The sequence below is a fragment of the Hylobates moloch genome, unplaced genomic scaffold (assembly GCF_009828535.3).
Source record: "Hylobates moloch isolate HMO894 unplaced genomic scaffold, HMol_V3 SCAFFOLD_2, whole genome shotgun sequence".
In the NCBI taxonomy this organism is placed as follows: Eukaryota; Metazoa; Chordata; class Mammalia; order Primates; family Hylobatidae; genus Hylobates; species Hylobates moloch.
The window spans coordinates 22,858,132-22,868,445 of record NW_026652277.1 but is presented as its reverse complement, the minus strand read 5'-3'; the positions used below and the strand labels follow the sequence as shown (position 1 = coordinate 22,868,445).

General features: G+C 42.4%; 1 pseudogene; it reads right to left on the bottom strand.

Moving 5' to 3' along the window:
• Positions 1 to 3,955: 3,955 nt before the first annotated feature.
• Positions 3,956 to 4,075, bottom strand: LOC116477716 (small nucleolar RNA SNORA40; annotated as a pseudogene).
• Between the last annotated feature and the right edge of the window lie 6,239 nt (positions 4,076 to 10,314).

The window sequence follows — 10,314 nt, the reverse complement described above, 5'->3', positions numbered from 1 at the left end:
ACAAGAGTGGTCCATTCAACACTTCTCCCTGATGACATTTAAGTTCTTCACTGCCTCTGGGCCCAAAATGGGGTGATTCCATCCCAGGAAAGAAGTGACTGGGACAGAATCATCTTGGAAAGGTACATGCGGTTTTAATTAATGAACCTATTCTGAGATCTCTAAGGAAGCTCAGTTAGTACCGGGTCAAATCCAGTGATTAAAGCTTCATGTGTGCCATTTATGGGAAGAATTTTCCTTGGGCTAAAATAATGGTCAAAAGACCAAGGACCTGTTCTGTTCATTTTTCTGTCACAATATCATCTTTTTTTTTTTTTTTTTTTGAGACAGGGTATCACACTGTCACTCAGGCTGGAGTGCAGTGGCATAATCACAGCTCACTACAGGCTCAAATTTCCAGGCTCCAGTGATCCTCCCATCTCAGCCTCCCGAGTAGCTGGGGCCACAGGCACTAGTCACCAAGCCCAGCTAATTTTTGGTAGAGACAGGGTTTGACCATGTTTCCCAGGCTGGTTTTGAACTCCTGAGCTCAGGCAATCCACCTGCCTCAGCCTCTCAAAGTGCTGGGATTACAGGCATGAGCCACCATGCCTGTAATATCATATTTAACAGTTAAAAATCTATTTACGCCCTGCTCATTCAAAATACATATTAAATAGTATGTGCGAATATGTATACTTTAACAAGATCAGAAAATAAGTAAATAAGAATATTTGGAGTGAAAGTAGAAAAAATAAGATGTAACTGGAATTAATTTCTGTACACTTGCTAGAGATGCTCTAAAGTTTTGGCTCCAAACCTCCTCGTTGTTCCCAATGCAAAGAAAAAACACAATAAATGTCATGATTCACAGGGTCTAAGATAAAAGTAAACTGGTTTCTCACTTAAGAACAACTATTTGCAGTACTGACATCAGACAGAAACCTCTCTCATGTGCCCCCATAAAATGATGTACCTATAAAATGAAAAGTGACCTCAACCGTGTCCCTAAAGCAAATAGATCTTAGTTGTGTGGGCTAGCTCCTATTTGTGTCACTCAGTGAAGCCCCACAATATTCCCTTTGTTTGACTAAAAATAAAACTGGCAAGAAAAAGACCTGGCAAACAGCATGCTCACTCACATCCTTACTGGGATGTTGCAATCTTAGCGTTGGGGGCAAACTATCCTGAGAATCCTCATGCTACAGTTGTTGCAACTTCTGAAAGATTTGCAAAAAATACTCTTGGGGCTCAGCCTGATATTTAAGGAAGACCAATGACAGTGACAGACTTTGGAAAAGAGGAGGTGTTACTGTTAGTGCTGGAACCATCAAAGTCATCTTTGGACCAGTGCTCCAACTTCAGTACCTATAAAAGTCATCAGCTTTAACTTCACATTTTTAGGCCCTAGAGATTATGATTTGGTGGGTCTAGTAGCATCAGGAAAAAACATTATATATATATAGTATATTATATATATACATTATATATGTGTGTGTATGCATCTATATGTATATGCATACATACACATGTATATATGTGTGTATATGCATACACATACATGTATATATGTGTGTATATATAATTTTGGAAAAAGCATAATTTTTTAATAAGCATCCTAGATATGCAATGAGATCACTAAATTGTTTCCTTCTTCTCTTGTATAGAGCTAAACTACAGTTTCCAGCCTTTCCTGCAGCTGTATTGGACTGTGTAATTGAGTCCTGGCCATTGGAATGTAGGCAAAAGTGAGGTACATCACTTCTAGCATTAGTCCCTAAAACCATTCTTGAAATCCTCTAAGTTGGCTTTTTCTCCTCTTGTCATCTGCCACCTTGGTACAGAGGATCCCAGAGAGGACTCTGAGTGCCCTGAGTGATGGCAGAGACATTAGATGGAAGGAAAACTGTGCCCCTGAATGAGTGTGTAGGGAAGGTAACCCTTTACAATCTGCAATAGTCACTGGGCTATGTAATGAGCAATAACTACATGTTTATGCTGTCAACTACTGAAATTTGGGGACCATTTGTTACAACCTCTAGCTCTTCTTAACTTAATATGCCAGGTGATTCTAACATAGTCCAATAACCACTTTTGGAGAAACACTACTCCAAACAAAACTGTGGAGAAGCAAATGATTCTGCCTTCTGGTGACAATTCCTTAGCATCTAAGAAGGACTCAAATGGTAACGGTTTCAGGAGTGGTAGCAATCCAAGTGGATGCAAGATTTGGGATCGGTGCCTACATTGCATAAATGTTGCCTGTTCATAAAATTTACTCAAAAGTCACAATTTATATGGCATTATTTTATTTCCTGAATATTTACCTCCTTTTTTTCCTCTCTGCCTTGACCCTGTCACCACTGGGGAAGAAAGATGAGCTCCAAGAGAAAAGGAAGAGCCTCAGGTCTATAGAGTCTTTGTTACGTGGTAGACACTATACTGAACACTTTTCATGCACAATCTCATTTACACTCACATACATTCCTTCAAAATAGGCATGAATATTCCTATTTTATAAGGAAGACTCTAAAACCTTGTTGGAATTGCTGTGCCGGCATTAGGGACTTACTGATGAACTTAAAGCTCTGCCCCTTTAGGGAGTTTGACTGGGTGACCTAAGTACACCTAAACTATGCATCTCAGTGGGAAGATAGATGAAGGGGCATTAACTCAATTTGAGTGGTATCACTGGGCTGGAACAGCAGTTAGGGAAGGGCTGTGCTCAATGATGTAGACGGGTTTGCTCAGTTCTGCAAGGGACTATTCTAAATGGACCCATGGTAAGCCTATTCAAACTCATTAAGCTCCTTGAACTCTGACCTGGTAGAAAGGATGTGCTTTTTATTTTAGCCCCAGAAACTCCATTTCTAGGGATCAGTTCTAAGGAAATAATTTGAAATATGGAAAACGCTGTACACAAAAAGCTCTCCTATGACACTATTTATAAACAAAATGAGGATACAACCTAAATGTTGTTTAAGTGGATAAGTCATTGGGTTAATGATGCATTATTAAATGACACACATGGTTGTGAAAATAATCATGCAGAGGGCTTGTAATAACTTTGAAAATGTTAAAACGATAATGTTAAGTGAAAAATATTAAAATGTAGATTTGAATTAAAATGGCCATCTAAAATGAAAAAAAGAACATCTAAAACTAGTGATAGAAAAAAGATGGAAAGAAATATACCAAAATGTTCATAGCATTTTGTCTTTGGGAAAAAGAATTTGAGGTAATTTTCTCCTCCACTTTTCTAATTTTTTTCAAATGTTCTCTTATGCTTATGCTTATATTTTATAATGGAAAATCAAAAATAGAAAATTTAAATACAAGGAATTTGCTTTTAGAGAAATAGTTCAGAAGAAAAATTTTAAGCTGTAAAAAAAATTTGAAATACAGCACACAGACAGAAAAATGTATGAAATACACAACTCAAGGATTTATCACAAGACAAGCACCACCAAGCTCAAGAGCTAGAATACTGCCAGTGCTCCGAAACCCCTCTTATATCCCCCTCAGTCACTATCCCCTTTGTCATCTCCAAGAGTAATGACTGTCAAGCTTCTATGGTCGCTGTTTCCTTCCTTTTCTTCAGAATGTTGTCTCCTAAGTCTGAATCCTAAAACATGAGAATTTTATCTACCTTTTGAACTTTATGGAAATGGAATCATAGAACATTTCTTTGTATCTGCTTTCTTTTTTTTAACACTATAAATGTGAGGTGCCTCCATGTTGTTGCATGTGGCAAAATTCATTAATCGCTGTATAGTGTTGCATTGTGTGAATGCAACATTATTTATCTATCATTTTCCCGTAGATGTTTCCAGTTTGGACCATTAGGAATAATGCTGCTGTGAACACTCTTGTATGTTTCTTAGTGCATGCGTGTGCAGACATTTCTTTGAGGATAAACCTAGGAGTTGAAGTTCCGGGTCATAGGACATGCATATCTTTTTCTTCTTCTTTTTGTAATATTCCTTCTTATATGTATCAAAGCTCCTACTGCACAATGAGCTCTGGGTTGCAAAAGAGTATTTTTTGCATCTGTCTAAGGATGTGGATATCTTCAGTAGATTTAAGCTGAACTGCTCCCCACAGTGGTTCTAAGAGTTTACACTTCCATTGGCAAGAAGTATGTGCATTAACCCTTAATGGAGTGGAAGCATATGGCCCATAAAAGGAGACTCCAGGGAATTGGGTTTTAGCCTTTTTCTTCTCAGGGACAGACTGGAGAAAGTTTTTTATCAGATATGGGATCCCCAAGGCTCACAATAGATATTGACATTGCTATATACGCCAGCTCAAAATCTAAGCTGACCTTGAAGTGAATCTCCCAATACAACTTAAAAAAAAAAAAAAAAAACCCATCCCAGCAGCCACAGAGCTGAAAGGCACTCAGAAATAAAACTTGGGTGAAAAGAGTTAGGTACTAAGGAGTAAAGTTCTGGATGTGAATGGATCACACAAATAAAATATCTTTCGATAGTTCTGAGTCTAAGAACTTCAGGAAGCCATGGAGATGGTAATGGGGCTAAGCCAAGAATTTTCAATATTAAACACTTAGAGAAATGAAATCTTTACTGCCGATAGGACTGGGCGGGATTTCTAAAGCTTCCTGGCTTTGTTTTGACCTGGAATTCTGTGAACTCATTGTGATGGCTCTGGCAACATCATGCTAATCACAGGCTTTGGTTGGAAGTCATATGTATCTCTGATTAACAAAGTTAGGAAAATTAGCTTTAAATGGACACATGTATAGTCTCTTAAACCTTGGGGCCCATGGGGTTCGTGGTGTTGAAGAGACTGGGGAGTGCTGAAGTTTTATCATAAGGAATGTGGGTGTGCTCAGCAACCCAGAAACATACCCACACCTGTCTGTTCAATCTCTCCTTCCTGGCCATTCTTCATTTTTATAATTGTTAATTTTTTTATTTATTTTTAGAGGTGGAGTCTTGCTATGTTGCCCAGGTTGTTCTCAAACTTTTGGCTTCAAGTGACCCTCACACCTCAGCCTCCCGGGTGGCTGGGATTCCAGGTTCTTCCATGCCTGGCTCTCTTTGGCCATTCCCTGCTCTCTAGCACAGACTCTCAGTGATGGGTCCCATGGAGGATGACAAATTTTACCCCTGTCCACAGGCATATGGGCTTAGCAGGATTTGACCAGCCTGTTATGCCAAGGCAAAAGAAAAATCAAGGGGATGGCGTGTGCCTCCTCTGTAAGAAATACATCTTGGGGGACAGAATGGATGCCACCATAGATGAAAAGAAAGACCTGTATTAGTTTTCTGCAGCTTCTATAGCAAATTACCACAAATAAAACAACACAAGTGTATTACGTTACAGGTTTTTTTGTTTGTTGGTTTTTTTGAGACAGAATCTCACTCTGTCGCCGAGGCTATGGTGCAGTGGTGCGATCTCGGCTCACTGCAACTTCCGCTTTCCATGTTCAAGTGATTCTCGTGTCTCAGCCTCAAGAGCAGGTGGGATTACAGGTGTGCACCACCACGCCCAGCTAATTTTTGTATTTGGTAGAGATGGAGTTTTGCCATGTTGGCCAGGCTGGCCTCAAACTCCTGAACTCAAGTGATCCACCCGCCTCAGCCTTGCAAAGTGCTGGGATTACAGGCATAAGCCTTGCGCCTGGGGCCTTACGTTACAGTTTTGTAGGTTAAATGTCTGACATGAAGGCTGGGATGCAGTAGCTCTGGCCTGTAATTGCAGCACTTTGGGAGGCCAAGGCAGGAGGATCACTTAAAGCCAGGAGTTTGAGACCAGCCTGGGCAACAAAGTGAGACTCTGTCTCTACAAAAATAAATACATAAATAAACAAATAAAGGAAAATAAAAAATTATTAATTTTAAAAGTCTGACTTGGGTCTCAGTGGACTATAATTGAGTTTTAGCAGGGCTGCCTTTCTATCTGGAGGCTCTAGGGGAGACCCATGTAGATCTGTTTCCTTGTCTTTCAGTTTCTAGAGGCTGCTCACATTCCTTGGCTTGTGGCCTCTTCCTCCATCTTCAAAGCCCAGTAATATTGCATCCCTGGACTATCTCTCCCCCGCTCACATCTCCTTCTTCCTCCCTTTTCCTCTTTTAAGAATGCCGTGATTTCTTAGTGCCCCCAGGATCACCCAGGATAATCTATTTTAAAGGCAGCTAATTAGCAACCTGAATTCCATCTGCAACCTTAATCTCCCTGCGCCTTGTCACCTAGCATAGTCACATGTTCCAGAGATTTGGGCGTGACCATATTTGGGGGCCGTTATTCTCCCTGGCACAGACCCTGGGTAACGGGATGGTTAATTGACATGCTGTGAGCTGCAAAAGAAAGAGAAGGCTAGGGGTGGAAGTAGGGGAGGACAGGCTGAGCCTCCAGGGTATAAAAACAGCTTCCCCCACAACCCCACTTCTTCCTGGTGAGGCACAACAAAAGAAGGTGAGCGAGCCCTGTAAATGATGCCACTGCACATTGCAATTCCAGAAGCCACACCCTCGGGTTTCATGAAAAAGCTCCATGAACTTCCAGACATTTTCAGGCAACAGTTTGACTTGTTGCTGAGACACTGATATGCAGAGCAATTCTTCACAGTAGTGTATTTGAACCTTCTCTCCTTGCATCTCAGGAGAGACCTAGTCTGAATGTGGCCTCCAGGAGTGGAGGGTCTAAAAACTCCAGAAGGAAGAACGAAAATGCTAGAAATCAGCCGTGTCCTAGCAGCTAAACTTGTGCCTTCTCTATAGAGGTATCGGTCCTGAGCACATTACAGGCATTGCCTTAATCTTTGCAAAAGCAATCACTGTCTATTATTATCCTGATTTAGAGTTGAGGAAAAGAGAGACACCCTTGACCGTCACAGTCCTGCAGTCATGGTCAAACATGGAGGGCCGGAAAGGAGAGCTGGGCGCCTCTGGGTGTTTTGTCAGCCAATGGCTCTCTTTCTGAAGGAGGTTGCTTTTCTCTTTTTTTTTGAGATGGAGTCACTGTGTCACCCAGGCTGGAGTGCAGTGGTGTGATCTCAGCTCATTGCAACCTCCACCTCCCAGGTTCAAGTGATTCTCCTTCTTCAGCCTCCTAAGTAGCTGGGATTACAGGCACCTGCCTCCATGCCCAGCTAATTTTTTGTACTTTTAGTAGAGATGGAGTTTCACCATGTTGGCCAGGCTGATCTTGAACTCCTGACCTCGGTGATCTGCCCACCTTGGCCTCCCAAAGTGCTGGGATTACAGGCGTGAGCTGCCGAGCCCGGCCAGAGGTTGCATTTCTGTTGAATTTCCTCCACTTTTGCTCAGCAACACTAAGCACATTTGGCTGTGGGCACGCCCTCCCTGCCAGTCTGGCGAATGGAAGTGAGACGTTGTTACATTCCTAATTGAGCAGATTAAAAATGCCAGTTCCCAGGGGCTGATGGCAGAATTGCCCCAATGCCACCTGGCCCCTTTGAGGCTCCAGTGATGCTGAAATGGGGGTGGGGGATCGGGGATGGCCAGGGGATTTAGCTCTCCTTTGTCCCCAAACTCTCTTGTTTGGGTGGGGCTGCATCTGTTGTGGGGGATGGCTGTCCTGTAATGAGGCCTGTGGCTTGGCTGTTTCTGCTCTCTGGCCTTGTTGGCATGGCACCAGCCTTTCTTGGATGAGTGGGAGCCTCATGCCCTCTTTATGAAGGAGATTGGTCCACATTCTTGAGATGGGCTCTCCAGACCTTTGTTCTGGGCCTTTATTTACAACTGTGGTTCTCATTGATCTCTCCTGGAATCCTCCACAACTAAGCTAAGGTGACAAACTGCTACCCACAGCAGTAGTTCAATTTCTACCATTTCCCGTTTCCAATTATTTCATGTGTGTTGCCTCCCAACTAAGTTTCTTTCCCTTTCTTTCCTTCCCTCCCTCCCTCCTTTCCTCCCTTCCTCCCTCTCTTCCTTCCTTCCTCTCTCTCTCTTTCTTTCCTTTTATCTTTCTTTCTTTTTTTTTCAGATAGGGTCTCTGTCACCCATGCTGAAGTGCAGTGGTGTGATCATAGCTCACTGTAGTCTCAAACTCCTGAGCTCAAGTAATCCTCTCACTTTAGCCTCCCAAGTAGCTGGGACCACAGGTGCGTGTGCCACCATGCCCTGCTATTTTTTTTTAATTTAATATTTTGTAGAGACAGGGTTTCCCTGTGTTGCCTAGGCTGCTCTCAAACTCATCTTGTCAACTAAGTTTTTTGAAGGCAAGTACCAATCTCATCCTCTAATATATCTTCCTTCGGTCACCTCAGTGCTGCAGCCTACCAGGGACATAAATAAATGCTGGAAGCAGGGGGTGGTGTTAGCTGAATTATAGCAAAATTAAGTTGTTTACATTGATTTCCAATATATGTAGATCTCTGGTAGAACTAATCAAAGCACCAGAAACTTCCGAGCAATACATATGAATCATAAAACCATGCTTTATCAAAAATGCTTTTCCATTTCTAGATTTTTTCCTTTGAAACAAAAATTCATGTCAAAATTTTGTTTAGCTGCTGTGTCAGTAGATCTTTTATATCTTGAGAATTTGGTATGTTTTCTCCTTTCTGAAAATGAAAACTATTTAAATAATCCCATTGTCTTTCTGTCAGGTAGCTCAAAGGTAAAATCTAAACCTAGTCGGAGCAATAATTACGAGTCACATTTTCCATTCTGTCCTCCTCAAGTTATTTTTGGTAAGGGATGGACTGCAAATGACAAAAAGTAAAACTGACGTTTTAGGAGGTGTTGAAAGCCAGAGATAAGGAAGCATGATTGGGAGGTGTTTAGAGACACTGTATCTGCTACAATTTTGATTTGCTTCTCTTGAGGCTTGATTCCTGGCTCCCCCAAGCCTCATTTTCTTTTTTGTTGGTGTGTCCTTGGGAACCCTGGTCATTTGGCACCAAGGCATACCTACCCTGCCCCACGCCTCTAACCCCCAAAGCCCCAAACTAAAGAAATTTATCACTCTGATCTCCACTGTCCCTGATGGGCACACTCCAGGGACTGAAGTCACAGCCAGGGGGCAGGGCATGGTGGCTCACTCCTGTAATCTCAGCACTTTAGGTCAAGGCAGGTGGATCACCTGGGGTCAGGAGTTTGAGACCAGCCTGGCCAACATGGTGAAACCCTATTTCTACTAAAAATAGAAAAATTAGCCAGGCGTGGTGGCACATGCCTGTAATCCCAGCTACTTGGGAATCTGAGGCACGAGAATCGCTTGAACCTGGGAGATAGAGGTTGCAGTGAACCAAGATCGTGCCACTGCACTACAGCCTGGGCGACAGAGTGAGACTCTGTCTCAAAAAAAAAAAAAAAAAAAAAAAAAAAAAAAAAAAAAAGTCACAGCCAGGCCTGAGAGCAGAAGCCCTGAGTCAGAAAACCTGAGACTCTTCTGACACCGAACCCTTGGCAGTCACTGCGGTAAGATGTCAATTTTTCATGTTTATTTTTCCTAATAGTGAGTTTGGAGCTTTGTTGACTCTGTAAAGCTCCTGACAGCCCCTGGAAGTTAAACTGCGAGAGAACAACCTTCAATTCAGTGACTTTAACTCTTTCAGCAGCTCGCCCTGAGCTTATGACATGCTGAAATCCTTCTGCAGCTCTCTGGGGTCTGCTCAGCCATGTCTCTCCCATCCTGTTTTTGTGAAATGGAGTCTCACTGACACCACTGGCTCTTCCCTGGAGCTATGATACATTTCATCGGGTTGATTTGAGCCTATTGTTCTAGCTGATGATGACTTTTTAACAGCTATATTGAGGTGTAATTAGCACATCATACAATTCACCTAGTTGAAGTGTACAATTTAATGAATTTGTATATTTAGTAGATTCATAATATATCCATCACCACAATCGTGTTTAGAACACTTATTACCCTCAAGAAACCCCACACCCTTGGCTGTCACCCCCAATCTCCTCATCCCCCCAGCTCCTGACAATCACTAATCTACTTTCTAGCTCTGTAGATTTGCCTCCTCTGGACATTTTATATAATGGGAATCATGCAGTGTGTGGTCCTATGTGACTGTCTTCTTTCGCTAGCTTAATGTTTTCTAGATTCATCCACACCGTGGATGTATCAGTACTTTATTCCTCCTTTTTTGCCAAATAATATTCCAATCAGCAAGACCTCATTTCCCAGCACTTAAATGTGGCTACGTGACTAAGTTCTCCCCAAAGATGAGGCATTAAGACAGTGAGTGTGCCTTTCCCATGTCTCTTTTGCCTTCCTGCTGGGTGCAGCCTGGACACAGTATGGCCCAGCCCCAGCCACACAGAGGAAAGGCACTCAGGGATGGCAGGGCCCGAGGATGGAAGATCTCGAGTCCCTGGATGACCA